Genomic DNA, 15,291 nt, shown 5'->3' on the forward strand with positions numbered 1-15,291 from the left:
CTTCATTTTCCCCTAATAAAGGGAAATGTATAGTTTTAAATTGGTATTCAAAGGCCCATTTAGAGAACAATATTGGTGTCAGCCATTATTACATATGTGATAGAACTGGTTAAACCCATTTCAAATATAATTTTAACACAGAGATCATTGGCTGTCAGTAGATAAAAGAAAACGAACAAATTAGAAAAAGTCTGTCCATTACCATGTTTTTATTAAGTACAGAATGAATAAAAACAAGGGAATGCACACATGTAATAATGGCTGACACCAAAATTGTCCTTTAAACATACATTATGCGAGAGCTAAATCTGCCTATCGCAGGTCTTTCTTTAGGCCTGAAATGTTTTCTTAATTATTAATTAGACATTAATTAACTTACCTTGGTCATACTCAACACTCGATGGCATCGGATTTCGCTGATATTAAATAGATTAGAACAGTTCAGCCATATTTTAATTTAAGCTAAAAATGGAGGAGCCAGACTTAGCTTTGAACAACCAGTACTGTGGTTGAATTTATCGCTGGTCTTGTCAAACCTTCAAAGGCTAATATCTTCGCTCGCAATACAGTAATTTGAATGAAATTTTCAAATTATTCATTTTCCATTATCTATTTTCGAACTATTATAGCAAGAATAGCTAGCTCTTTATCTAAATCTTACATAATGTATCTTTCAGTTTTAAAAAATTCACTTAAAGGGGCTTATAGGGGTTATGTAAACCTCAAATGTGTTTACAATGACTCCTGTCCAGAATCAAATGCAGTAGCAGATCCATAAGAACGATTTTGGGTGGGCTAAGATTTTTGTCTTGTATTTTATTCTGGATGTTTGAGGTTGTAGTGTCATAATGTGATGATATGGACAGAATATTGTTTAGATTACGTTTACTACAGTGCAATAGATAATAGCGAGGCTATATTATTTTCCCCCTATGTTGATATTGCATGGTTACATTGCTAAATATTTCTTCTTAACTTTTAAGAAAACCTTTGAATGCAGGCCCAAGTATGTTATATAAAAGTTAAATGAATTTGTGAGGGGAAATTCACAAGTCTGCTGTTGGATTAAATTATATAACAAAAATAACAGGTTTTTAAACTGCAAGACACTTCAACTAAAGTATCAAATACTGGTTATTAATGTGGTATCCATACATTCCCACAACATCAATTATGTCCATCTCTGACCACCAGAGCAGAGTCTTTTACGTAGTGCCTTCACAATGTGTGCACAACATGGTATAACCAACAGTTTTTATGCTGTTTTTTTTTTTCAAAATAACAGAAATTCTAACTGAGTACAAGAAAATGTGAATGCAAAGAAATGAAATGAAATGGGGTTAAATTTCCTACTGTTTTGCTCCAACTGGACAGGGCTAATGAAGACAGGCATACACCATACAGTGTGCTACGAGGGAAGTATTTGCTCGGACAGCGGCGTTACATAGAATTCAAACTGCCAAGGGATCTTTTATGTGCACTCCAATGTGTACATGGGACCTTGTTTTTTCATCCCATCTGAACAACTACACAGCTGTCCTTGTCGGGGCTCCCTTGTCCTGCACCACTGACAAGGGGAAAAGAAATCTAGAACGAGTTATGGGCACAAAAGCTTAAAACATTTTTATTTACATCTCTTCATACATGTACAGTATATGCATGCATAAATTAATTAAAACATCTCTAGAGGTCTACCTCAGAAGACCCAGACAACAAAAATTTTAATAGACATAAAGAGTTTAAAATTACGTTGGATTTTTTTGGGTGTTGTAACTTAATTTCTGATCTTTCCAATCAAATGACTATTTACTTTCATATGTTTAATGAGGCATTTTATTAATGATCTAACAAAAACATTTGAAATTTTCACTCGTACATTTTTTCCAGAATTTTCATCTTTTCTTTAACTGTATGGGTAATGATGGTTGCTGATTGCCATGCCCATATCACATCAAAATACCGAAAAAAACAAAAGAAAAGAAAATGAAACAAGAATGGAAAACATCTTATTTTCATCAGATTGACAATAATTTCATCACACATTTTTGTATTAAAGTTGCTGAGTGTCATTTGAGGGATTTTAAGTCCCTTGCAAACTAACAATATTTTTTAAGCTGAATCTCTGAAAGGAATGTCAGTCCTATACCAGTGACATGGAGAAATCTCACTCAAAAACCCTGGGAGCTTTCTTGACCAACACCAGGATTATACCTGGGATCTCCTGGTTAGTGAGCCAGCATCTCGTACACTGAGCCACCATGGCTCCAAATATAAAAAAAAGTCCCAGTGTTTGGTGACATCTTTTGATGGTCCTCTTTTGAATGCAAGATAGGAAATTATCTACAGTTGATATTTAGTTTTTGTTTTTGTAATCAAATGTTAAACAATCAAATTAGTGTAGATTAAGCCGTGAAAAATGAGATATTGTCCAAAAAATGCTAATGATGATCCACAACTTTAATACATTTGTAAGCCTATGTTTGTGTTTCTCTATGAATATATGTACAAAATTTTAGAAATCAAACATATGTAAAAAAGCCAAATAAATTAAATAACGGCAATCTGTATTTAAAATAGCATAAAATATTTAAACGATTGCATTAACCTGAACAATCATTTAATAAAGATTGTAGTTTTCCTGAATTATTTAAACTTTTTGTCTCGCTAGCTCCACCTATACACTTTCCATTTATAAACACTCTTGGTACCTAGAACACAATATTAAAGGTCATAAAATAAACGTATTTAAAGGAGCTAAGTCTCTAACTCAATATTTTCCACAATATTCGAAATTAAAAATACTAATAAGAATTCAATATTGATCAATTCCAATCAATATTGATGTTTTTATGTCGTGAAACTATAGGATCCTAATATCCAATATTTAAGACACAATTAACATTTTATAATCAGTACACAAGTTGTGTACCCTATGGTTTCGGGTGCCATTTTTTAATGAACAAATAAAAACATATCCTACAACACAATGTGGAAGTAATTAATAAAGGCTGATTCACAAACAATAAAAGCAGGCATAAGTAACTGCCGTTTAATTTGAATTGTTTACATATTTCATCAATCATAACTGATCAGAAATTAAATTATTTTTTTCAAATGGGGCTTGCCAGGCAATATACGCCCACATTTTGCAAGAGAATGATAGAGAACAAGCTAAAAACCAAAGTGATTTTTCGTACAATCAGGGGACATAAGCCCATAATCCAGAAAGATATTGTCTGAAATGTGCAAATATCGAAAGGGACTGAGATCTTTGGGACATAACCATATATTTTAAGTTTCATCAAAATTGGATAAAAATTGTGACCTCTAGAGGGTGCACAACCTTTATATTACGTACTTTTACTCATTATCGTGGAATGGTGATATATTTAAACGGTTTTCAAAATCGGATAAATAATTGTGACCTCTAGAAAGGGACAGAGATCTTTGGGATATAAATATATAGTTTAAGTTTCATCAAAATCAGATAAAAATTGTGACCTCCAGAGGGTGCACAACCTTCATAATACGTATGTTTACACAATTTGCGTACAAAGAGCGGCCATTGTACAAAGAGCGGCCATTTGGTTGGGCAGTTTCATTTCGATTTTCCCAAAATTCGAATTCAATCTTCATTATGGTGGAATGGTGATATATTTAAATGGTTTTTAAAATTGGATAAAAAATTGTGACCTCTAGAGAATACACAAGCTAAAAAACACAATTTTTCATACAATCAGGGGCCATAATCCAGGAAGTGAAGGTCTGATAGGTGCAAATAGCGAAAGGAACCGAGATCTTTGGGACATAAACATATATCTTAAGCTTCATCGAAACCTGATAACAATTGTGACTTGTAGAGGGTCCAAAACCTTGATATGACATACTTTTACACAATTTGCATACAAGGAACCGCCATTTTGTCAGACAGTTATGGTCCGATTTTCATGAAATTGGCACTCAACTGTCAATAGGGTATAACGGTGATAAATCTAAACATTTTTTAAAATTGGATAAAATTGTGATCTCTAGAGTGTCCAAAAGCTAAAAACGTACAATCAGGGGCCATAATCAAGGAAGTTATGGTCTGATATCTGCAAATATCAAAAGAAACCAAAATCGTTGGATTATAAACATGTATTTCAAGTTTCATCAAAAGCGGATCAAAATTGTGACTTCTAGAGTGTCCACAACCTTGGAATAACATACTTTTACACCATTTGCTTACAAGGAGCGGCCATTTTGTCTGGCAGTTTTGGTCAGATTTTTATGAAATTTGAACTCAACCGACATTCTGGTGTAATGGTGATATATTTGAACGTTTTTTTTAAATCGGATAATAATTGTGACTTCTAGAGGGACCACAAACTAAAAACACGATTTCTCGTACAATCAATGGCCATATGCGCGAATATTGAAAGAAAACAAGATCTTTGGGTTATAAACATGTATTTCAAGTTTCATCAAAATCGAATCAAAATTGTGACCTCTAGAGGGTCCACAACCTTGATATACCATATGTTTACACTATTTGTGTACAAGGGGCGGCCATTTTGTCTGGCAGTTTTGGTCAGAAACTGACATTAGGGTATAACGGTGATATATTTGAATGTTTTTTTATTAATCAAATCGGAAATAATTGTAACCCCCAGAGGGACCACAAGCTAAAAACAGGATTTTTCGTACAATCAGGGGCCATATTTCAGGAATCACATTCCGATATGTGCCAATATCAAAAGGAACCGAGACCTGTAGAAGTGTCCACATGCATTTCACGTTTCATAAAAATCAGATGAAAATCATGACCTCTAGAGTGTTCACAAACTAAAAACGTGATTTTTAGTACATTCAGGTGCCATAGTCCATGAAGTTATGGTCCGCTACATGCCAATATCAAAAGGAACCGAGGCCTATAGAGTGTCCACAAACAAATTGTGGATGGATGTCCGGACGGACAGGGGCGACAGCATAATACGTCCACATGAAAATGTGGGCGTATAAAAATTGAATATAAATCACTTTTACATACATTCATTTTGTACTGATATGTGCGTCTATTTTAAAGTTCGAAAAAATAGAGCCATACACCCTTTATAAATGTGACAACATTCCAGACATCTTTTTAGTTGTAAACTTTATTGAAATGGGTATACTTATTTAACTGAATTAGGCCATACAAAAAAAATAAATGTTCTGCTTCTCGGACAATCCTTACCAAAAATCTGATGTAGGAGGGAGGCAGAACAGTACAATATCAATACATTTATATTTTCATAAAATGAGACGAAATAGTTTTCAAAATATAAAATTAACCATAAATCGATACTCCCAATAATAAATTTCTATACTAATAAATCTGGTTTTGTACAACATCTATGTACCCCCCCCCCTCCCTAAGCTTGCTGCTCTTTCATTTTCTATTTGTTATGATGGTATATTTATATGAAATGAAATTAAATCAAATTTGGGTTTAACGTCCTACTGTTCTGCTCCGACTGGGCTAATGAAGACAGGCATACACCATACAGTGTGCTATGAGGGAAACCGTGCTCTGACAGTGGTGCTAAGGCCTACTTTTATATTGTATTCCAACTGCCAAGGGATCTTTTATGTGCACTTTTATGGGACCTAGGTTTTTCACACCATTCGAAAGATTAGACAGCTGTCCTTGCCAGGTCCTGCGTCCTGAACCACTGACAAGGGGAAACCAAGCTGGAAAACCTCAATGAATTTTTGTTTATTATTGTTATTGGTCTATGGAGTTCACTGTCCTCTACTAACATATTTTAGCTTTTGATTCAAACACAGAGAGAAATGTGGTATAACTTCCATTTGACACATACAAGCGGGGAATCGAAACCACACCACTTGACTCAATGACAGACCTCATAATAGAATATGCATCTGTTAAAGGACAATATTGGTGCCAGTCATTATCACATATGTGATAGAGCTGGTTAAACACATTCCAAATATAATTTTAACACAGAGATCATTGCTACGGTAGCTGAGTAATGCAGGTTTCATGAGTCGGAAGTGACGAACGCCAAAGGAAAACACGAGCCATCTCTCTATATAACTGACTGATGTGACGAGTGATAACGGATATAAAGCCGAATTTCTGCTCACTAATAATTCCTTCGAAGACCAAAAGTTGATATATGGGACTGTAAGAGGATACCTGACAATTCAATAAAGTAATTGAATGTCATTAGATAAGAGAACACGAGAAAAATAGAAATAGTCCGTACATTCCCTTGTTTATATTCATTCTATATCTTATAAAAACATGGTAATGCACGGACTTTTTCTGTTTTTCTTTCGTGTTCACTTATCTAGTGGTAGTCAATTCTTTTTATGAATTGTCAGATATCCTCTCACAATCTCATACAACAACTTTTGGTTTTCGAATGAATTATTAGTGAGCAGAAATTCGCCCGTATATCCGTTAACACTCGTCACATCAGTCAGTTATAAAGAGAGATGACTCGTGTTTTCCTTTGGCGTTCGTCACTTCCGATTCTGGAAAACTGTATTACTCAGCTATCGTAGCAATGATCTCTGTGTTAAAATTATATTTCGAATGTGTTTAACCAGCTCTATCACATATGTGATAATGACTGGCACCAATATTGTCCTTTAAATCATGTGTAAGCTATAGTCAATAACAATGGAAATTATAGAAACAGTATGGTATTTATACTCACAGTCCGTGCATTTGTCATGTGTTCCAGAATATTCTGCATTTTACTACCACCTTCAATATTATCTAGTTCTATTATTTTTGGTGAAACTTGTAATTTAGAAAATATTTTCTTAGCAGAATCACAATAAGGACAATATGTTTTAGAAAATATAACAACACAGTTGCTGCCTATGGTATTTTGAACATATACAGCCTCTTCTGAATTCATATCTACTGGAGTTGGTGCTGAATTACCCATTTTGTGTTAATTGTGTACAAATACCAAATTTATACAATCTGTTGATTTATTCAGGTCATTTCATCTAGAAAAAAAAGTCTGCCTTGAGTTTATAGTAAATTAGGGTAGATTTTGTCATGTGTTTAGATAGTTCCAAAATAAGTAACCACATGGTTTGTGTGTATTATACATTATAAACAAGGTCCTCACATAGGGGGGGGGGGGGCATATGCTCAAGGGTGACACTTCTTGAGGCAGCAAATTATCTAATTGCATAACAGAAATATTCAATGGGATTCAAAGGGGGCCCCTTTGAATATTTATGGACTAGACACCTTGGAGACTGAGATAACAAATCACCTAAACCTGTGTAAACCAGTTCATATTTCAGCAAATAGACTTAATAGAGATGGTAGAATTATGATTTTTCGATCAAATGTGTGGGTTAAAGGGGAAATAAACATAATCTTTTTACATATAAGTTGATTTAATCAATAGTTATTTAGATAAAAGTATTAAAAATATATAAAATTGCATTTTAAAATTTCTTTAATCATAAGAAGTCAACTGAGCGCAGGCACTGAACACAGCAGTTACAGTATGCGGAGGTGGGGGGTGGGGCGCATCACTCAAACTTCTGCTAGTGAGAGCCCTGATTGATGGTCTAGTGTTCTCTAGAGTGTCACGCTTTGAGCTCTACCTGGCCTGTCACCTCTGGCTTGCAGATGTGATTTCAATCCCTGGTACGTGGGTATGTAATGTGGCTTAGAGATAGGGGCGCCTTCTCAACCTTGTGGGTTTACTCCAATCCTGTTTCCTTCCACAGGAAAGACCCCTGTATGTGTGTGTGTGTGGAAGCGGACGTTAAACACTAACAGAAGAATGTAATAAAATTTGTTCCAAATGTAGGCTACAAAATTGGCTACTACAACTAATTGACTAAAGCTACTAAAAGAGTAAAATTAATCAAAAGATTAGTTTGTTCAATAGGCTTATTGGTGTTAAAGAGTCATTCCACGAGAAAACCATGCAGAAGGTGGGAAGGTGAAAAGGTGGGGGTCGGCAGATCGAGTTCATCTCGGGTGGGTTTTATGGACTTCTTCACAGCCAGAAGGGTCTATCTCAAAATTTCAACGTTGTAGGTCATTTTTGGTCTTATTTTCAGCCACCTATATGGTGGCGATTCTAGGGTTTGGATGAAAATGTTAGTAATTAGTGATGTTAGTGGGGGTCTGGTCGGCAGATCGAGTTCATCTCGGGTGGGTTTTATGGACTCCAAAATTTCACCGTTTTAGGTCATTTTTGGTCTTATTTTCAGCCACCTATATGGTGGCAATTCTATGGTTTGGATGAAAATGTTAGTAATTAGTGATGTTAGTGGGGGTCTTCCTGTGCCTGAATGTGAAGATCATAAAGTCGCCTCTATTCTCTGGGAGTAATGATCAGCGAAATTGTAACATATGGCGAACAGAAAATAAACACCTGTGAAGTTTAGCTCTTTTTCTATGATGTGGGAGGTAGGTCGGTCAAAATATCGAAATGGTTTTATGCACAGCTAGACACCTTCTATCGATATAAGAAAAAAAATCTCTATAACCTCGCTTCAATCAATAAGTCCAAGTGGGGTAGACTATTCAACGGAATTTACTTATAAACACTGGAATTTACTTACAAACACCGGAATTCACTTACAAACACCGGAATTCACTTCAATTGAACATATCAGAATTCGCCTGCAAAATCTTCTTATTTACTTATATTTCGCATTAATATTAATATTGAATTACTTAAAAACACTGAAATTCATTTTGTAAACATATAAACACTGGAATTCACTTTCAAAATAGCGGAATTCGCACTTAAGACTTTAAGAATAATAATCTATTTATAAAGTGCTATACTAATTCCTATTTATTAATATTTTGCATTAATAATAAACTACCAGGTACTTTAAAACACCTAAAATCACCAGAATTCGCATAGAAAACATATAAACACCGGAATTCACTTTCAAAATATCAGAATTCGCACTAAGACCTTCCTATTTACTAACATTTTACATTAATAATAATAAATTACTTTAAAACACTGAAATTCACCGGAATTTGCTTTGAAAACATATAAACACCTGAATTCAATTTCAAAATATCGGAATTCGCACTAAAGACTTTCCAATTTACTAATGGTTTATTAATAATAAATTACTTTAAAACACCGGAATTCACTTTGTATTTACTTAATATTTTGCATTAATATCAATACTAGAATACTAGAATGTATGAGTTGTAGGCTAATAAATTAAAAGAAATCCCATAAAAACAAGTCAAGAACTCGATCCTTAATATGTGAGGCAGTTAAAACGATATTTCCAGATGGTCAACTTGGGAAAGACAATATTATTAGAACGCAGCAGAATTCCATGTAAAATGTCAAACCAAACATTTCTCGAATGTGGAGCAAAACTTTCTTAGTGTAGATGAGCTAAGTACATTCGAAAATTAACTCGGTAATAAGCCAATCAAATAAAGTCTCATACTGATTATTCCTTAAATCAACACCTAGGTCTGTATTCCAAGGATATCTTAAGTCTAAGATAGTCACTTATCTAGATTTCACTTAAATATATGTAACTTACTGTAAGTTAAGGGTAAGTGGCATTCAAATGCCAGTTTTCATGAGAAAAATCCACGTAACTTTAAGTGACCTATGGGAGGTACCTTAAAGTTAAACAAGGTTATAATGACTTCCTTTTTTAACTTGTACACAATGTAGTAGCAGGCCCGTTATGGAGTTTTTAAACGTTAGGGGATTGAAATTGAACCAAAGACAATGTCGCCGGGCATAGTTGGCCTCAAACTTTTTCTTATCATCAGCTTTAATATGGTGGCTGATGGCATCATGTCGTGATGTAACCCTTCATGATTCCTCTTTGACAGAGGTGTAGGACGGAGGACCTGGCAATGGATAACGTATAGTCATTCAAATGGGACGAAAAACTGACGTCCCATGTACATATTGGCTGTCAATTGGAGATAAGCCGTAGCGCCGCTACTCGAGCAATGCTTCCCTCATATAGCACACTGTATAGGCCTAACAAATACCCAGCGATCAGAGCAGAACAGTGGGACGTTAAACCCCATTTCATTTCATTTTCCTTCTTTTCTGCACCAATCGGACTATTCAAGATAGACACGCTATGTAGAGTGCTATGGTGGAAATTTTCAATGGACAGTGGCATTTCTTCATCGAATTTCAACGGTGAAGGGTTCTTTTATGTGCACGCCATGGAGGTGTATATATATAGGCTACACCTCTATGGTGCACGCCAATGTGTACACAGGAGCTTGTGTTTTTTGTACCATCTACACAACTAAACACTTTTCTTTGCCAGACCTTACATACATCCTTCTAGCTGTGAAGTACCGTACTCAAGTAGTCTAGGGGTGTCCATAAAATCCCCCCGGAGATGAACTCGGTCTGCCGATCACCCCCCCCCCCCTCATCCAGATTCTGCACGATTTTGCGTGGACATGGTTTCCTTCTTCTTCTCGGGGTTTTACGTCCACTTCCACCAAGGGTGTTATCGTAGACAAGCACGGTTTTCTCATGGAATGACTCTTCAATATTATACTATACTTATAGCAGTTTTGAGACGTTATAGTTGTATCCTAGAATGTCACCAGAATATAAGATTGACAGCACGTTTCTTTGGTCTAAAAATACAGCAGGGGATTCTTCCCTTACGGCTAAATCTATTTGTTATTAATTAAGCCCAGCTCAATTGTCGTCACCGAGCTAAATCTCTCACCCGTATTCCAGCACCCGGATTCGAGATCAAGTTAGCACACATATTCTCTCACCGTATTCCAGCACCCGGATTCGAGATCAAGTTAGCCCACATATTTCCTAGCGCCAAGAAAAACCTAGATATAATATCAGGAAAATAATTGTTACCTTTATTAGAAAATAAAATTTTAAAACATATTAATGCAGAGTATATATGTAATAGATATATTACCGTAAACATACTAAACATATTGGAGAATCGGGTAAGGGTAGGCTCATGGCGCACGCAATAACTTCTAAACTAGCTTTGGTGGCTTCAATTATATCTTTATTTCACCAACTGGACAGGTGCATAAGGCATGAACATGCCTTCTGAAAGTTTGTATTCTAGTAGTTTATTCATCTCTTGATTCCGTGAAACAAAAAACATTTTCCCACCAAAGCTACTTTAAGTGCTTTTTGATGCAGCGTGGGCGTACCCGGTTTTTATTACCGAACACAATTTGGCGAACTATTCGGCTAGCGACCTATTCGACCGATCCAGCTGGCAACCTGTTCGTTGGCAACCTATTCAGAATAAATTCAACAGTCGCCCAAACTCATCTATTTTTATCAACCAATCAAATCCAACGTTACGTCTATCAAATGAAAGTAGAATATATTATTATTTATCCATTCCTTTAGCCCAGAATAGAGATGTATTTTCGCATTATCTTACAAAATTCTGGACATCCAACTAAATATATTCCGAAAGGTAAATAAATAAGCTTTCCAAATATTATTATTAAAAGTTGGCACAGTCATATTAAAGCGATGCACTCTCATCCTAAACATGGCCAATTTTGAAAAAAAAATTAAACGGAAAGACTGTTAATGTTAATATCCCGTGTCAAAATTCTGATAATCCACCTAAACATATTCTAAAAGGTAATTGAATAAGCTTTCCAAATCTTATTAGTAAAAGTTGGCACAATCATATTAAAGGGGTGCGCTCTCAACCTGAACATAGCCCATTTTTCAATATTTTAAAGTGAAAGAACGGTAATATTCCGAGTCAAAATTCGGATCATCGTACAAAATTCTGAGCATCGGGCTATATATATTCTGAAAGGTAATTGAATAAGCTTTCTAAATATTATTAGTAAAAGTTGGCACAATCATATTAAAGGGGTGCGCTCTCATCCTAAACGTCGTCCATTTTTCAATATTTTTAAAGTGAAAGAACGGTAATATTCCGAGTCACAATTAGAACCATCGTACAAAATTCTGAGCACCCAGCTATATATATTCTGAAAGGTAATTGGATAAGCATCCAAATATTATTAGTAAAACTTGGCACAATGATATTAAAGGGGCGCGCTTTCAACCAGAACATAGCCAATTTTTCAATATTCTAAATGTAAAAAAAGACCTGTATTTTTTTCGAAGTCCATATTCGGATCATCGTACAAAATTCTGAACATCCAGCTATATATATTCTGAAAGGTAATTGATTAAGCTTTCTAAATATTATTAGTAAAAGTTGGCACAATCATATTAAAGGGGTGCGCTCTCATCCTAAACGTCGACAATTTTTCAATATTTAAAAGTGAAAGAACGGTAATATTCCGAGTCAAGATTCGGACCATCGCACAAAATTCTGAGCATCTAGCTATATATATTCTGAAAGGTAATTGAATAAGCTTTCCAAATATTATTAGTACAAGTTGGCACAATCATATTAAAGGGGTGCGCTCTCATCCTAAACGTCGACAATTTTTCAATATTTAAAAGTGAAAGAACGGTAATATTCCGAGTCAAGATTCGGACCATCGCACAAAATTCTGAACATCTAGCTATATATATTCTGAAAGGTAATTGAATAAGCTTTCCAAATATTATTAGTACAAGTTGGCACAATCATATTAAAGGGGAGCGCTCTCAACCTGAACATAGCCAATTTCCGTTCTTTTACTTTAAAATATTGAAAATTTGGTGACGTTTAGGATGAGAGCGCATCCCTTTAATATGATTGTGCCAACTTTTACTAATAATATTTAGAAATTTTATTCAATTACCTTTCAGAATATATATAGCCGGGTGCTCAGAATTTTGTACGATGATCCGAATTTTGACTCGGAATATTACCGTTCTTTGACTTTAAAATATTGAAAAATGGGCTATGTTCAGGTTGAGAGCGCACCCCTTTAATATGATTGTGCCAACTTTTACTAATAATAATTGGAAAGCTTATTCAATTACCTTTTAGAATATATTTAGTTGGATCCTCAGAATTTAGTAGGATGGTCCGAATTTTGACACGTGATATTAACGGTCTTTCCCTAAAAAAAATTTTTTCAAAATTGGCCATGTTTAGGATGAGAGTGCACCCCTTTAATATGACTTTTAATAATAATATTTGGAAAGCTTATTTAATTACCTTTCGGAATATATTTAGTTGGATGTCAAGAAATTTGTAAGATAATGCGAAATTACATCTCTATTCTGAGCTAAAGGAATGGATAAATAATAATATACCGGTAGATGTATTCTACTTTCATTTGAAAGACGTAACGTTGGATTTGATTGGTTGATAAAAATAGTAGTGTTTTGGCGACAGTTGAACTTATTGTGAATAGGTTGCCAACGAACAGGTTGCCAGCTGGATCGGTCGAATAGGTCGCTAGCCGAATAGGTCGCCAAATTGTGTTCGGCTTGTTTATTGAACCCACAAACTCCACCTCGAATCCGGGTGCTAGAAACTCTAAGGTGGTATAACTCGATACGCCAACATAGAAAGTTAATGAAATTGGGCATGTGCATACCTTATGCATCTGTCGATTTAATGAAATAAAGATATTGAAGCCACCAAAGCTAGTTTAGAAATTATTGCGTGCGCAGTCAGCCTAGCCCAACCCGATTCCGCCATATGTTTAGTATGTTTACGGTAATATATCTCGAAACGCCAGCATAGGAACCTTCTGAAATTTTGTATTCTAGTAGTTTATTCATCTCTTGATTCCGTAAAACAAAAAACATTTTCCCACCAAAGCGGTTTGGGGTCGTTTTTTGATGCAGCGGGGCGTACCCGTTGTTTATTGAACCCACAAACTCCGTATCGAATCCGAGTGCTAGGAACTTTGCGGTGGTATAACTCGATACGCCAACATAGAAAGTTAATGAAATTTGGCATGTTCATTCCTTATGCACCTGTCCAGTTGGTGAAATAAAGATATTGAAGCCGCCAAAGCTAGTTAGAAGTTATTACGTGCGTAGCCCTTACCCGATTCTCCAATATGTTTAGTATGTTTACGGTATATACCTCGAAACGCCAACATAGGAGCCTTCTGAACTTTTGTATTCTAGTAGTTTATTCATATCTTGATTCCGTGAAAGGAAAAACATTTTCCCACCAAACCTGGATGGGGTCGTTTTTTGATGCAGCGTGGGCGGACCCCAATTGTTTATTGAACCAACAAACTCCACCTCGAATCCGGGTGCTAGGAACTTGGCGCCAGTTGGCGGTGGTATAACTCGATACGCCAACATAGAAAGTTAATGAAATTCGGCATGTGCATACCTTATGCATCTGTCGATTTAGTGAAATAAAGATATTGAAGCCACCAAAGCTAGTTTAGAAGTTATTGCGTGCGCAGTCAGCCTACCCCAACCCGATTCCCCCAAATGTTTAGTATATTTACGGTAATATACCTCGAAACGCCAGCATAGGAACCTTCTGAAATTTTGTATTCTAGTAGTTTATTCATCTCTTGATTCCGTGAAACAAAAAACATTTTCCCACCAAATCTGGTTTGGGTCGTTTTTTGATGCGTGGGCGTATCCGTTGTTTATTGAACTCACAAACTCCACCTGATCGAATCCGGGTGCTAGGAACTTTGAGGTGGTTTAACTCGATACGCCAACATAGAAAGTTAATGAAATTCGGCATGTGCATACCTTATGCATCTGTCGATTTAATGAAATAAAGATATTGAAGCCACCAAAGCTAGTTTAGAAATTATTGCGTGCGCAGTCAGCCTAGCCCAACCCGATTCCGCCATATGTTTAGTATGTTTACGGTAATATATCTCGAAACGCCAGCATAGGAACCTTCTGAAATTTTGGATTCTAGTAGTTCATTCATCTCTTGATTCCGTGAAACAAAAAACATTTTCCCACCAAATCTGGTTGGGGTACATTTTGATGCAAAATGGACGTACCCTTTTTTTTGCATGCTCAGTTAGCCTAGTGTGCGATATTTTAGTACGTTTACGGTAATAGTATATTTTGGGGTGTGGGGTGGGGTCGGGGGGATCTATTACATATATACTTTGCATTAATATGTTTTAAAATTTTATTTTCTAATATAAAGGTAACAATTATTTTCGTGATATGATATTATCTAGGTTTTTCTTGGCGCTAGGAAATATGTAGGCTAACTTGATCTCGAATCCGGGTGCTGGAACAATCTGTTTTACAGACCTAATGCGACATCCGTCTTTTATCACTGTCAAAGATGACTGACCTTTAAAAGGTCAGACCGCTGTAGTTCTAAGGGTGACGTCACATCACAATGTTTACCAACAAAGCAAGATGGCGTCGA

General features: G+C 35.6%; 1 non-coding gene across 1 annotated transcript; it reads right to left on the reverse strand.

Annotated features, from left to right (window-relative positions):
• Positions 1 to 1,608: 1,608 nt before the first annotated feature.
• LOC126823307 (uncharacterized) lies at positions 1,609 to 2,605 on the reverse strand. Its single transcript, XR_008788517.1, has 2 exons — positions 2,248 to 2,605; positions 1,609 to 2,211 (listed from the first exon to the last, which is right to left on the reverse strand). It is a non-coding gene; the product is annotated as an uncharacterized LOC126823307 (transcript).
• Between the last annotated feature and the right edge of the window lie 12,686 nt (positions 2,606 to 15,291).

This window comes from Patella vulgata, chromosome 6, assembly GCF_932274485.2.
Source record: "Patella vulgata chromosome 6, xgPatVulg1.2, whole genome shotgun sequence".
In the NCBI taxonomy this organism is placed as follows: Eukaryota; Metazoa; Mollusca; class Gastropoda; family Patellidae; genus Patella; species Patella vulgata.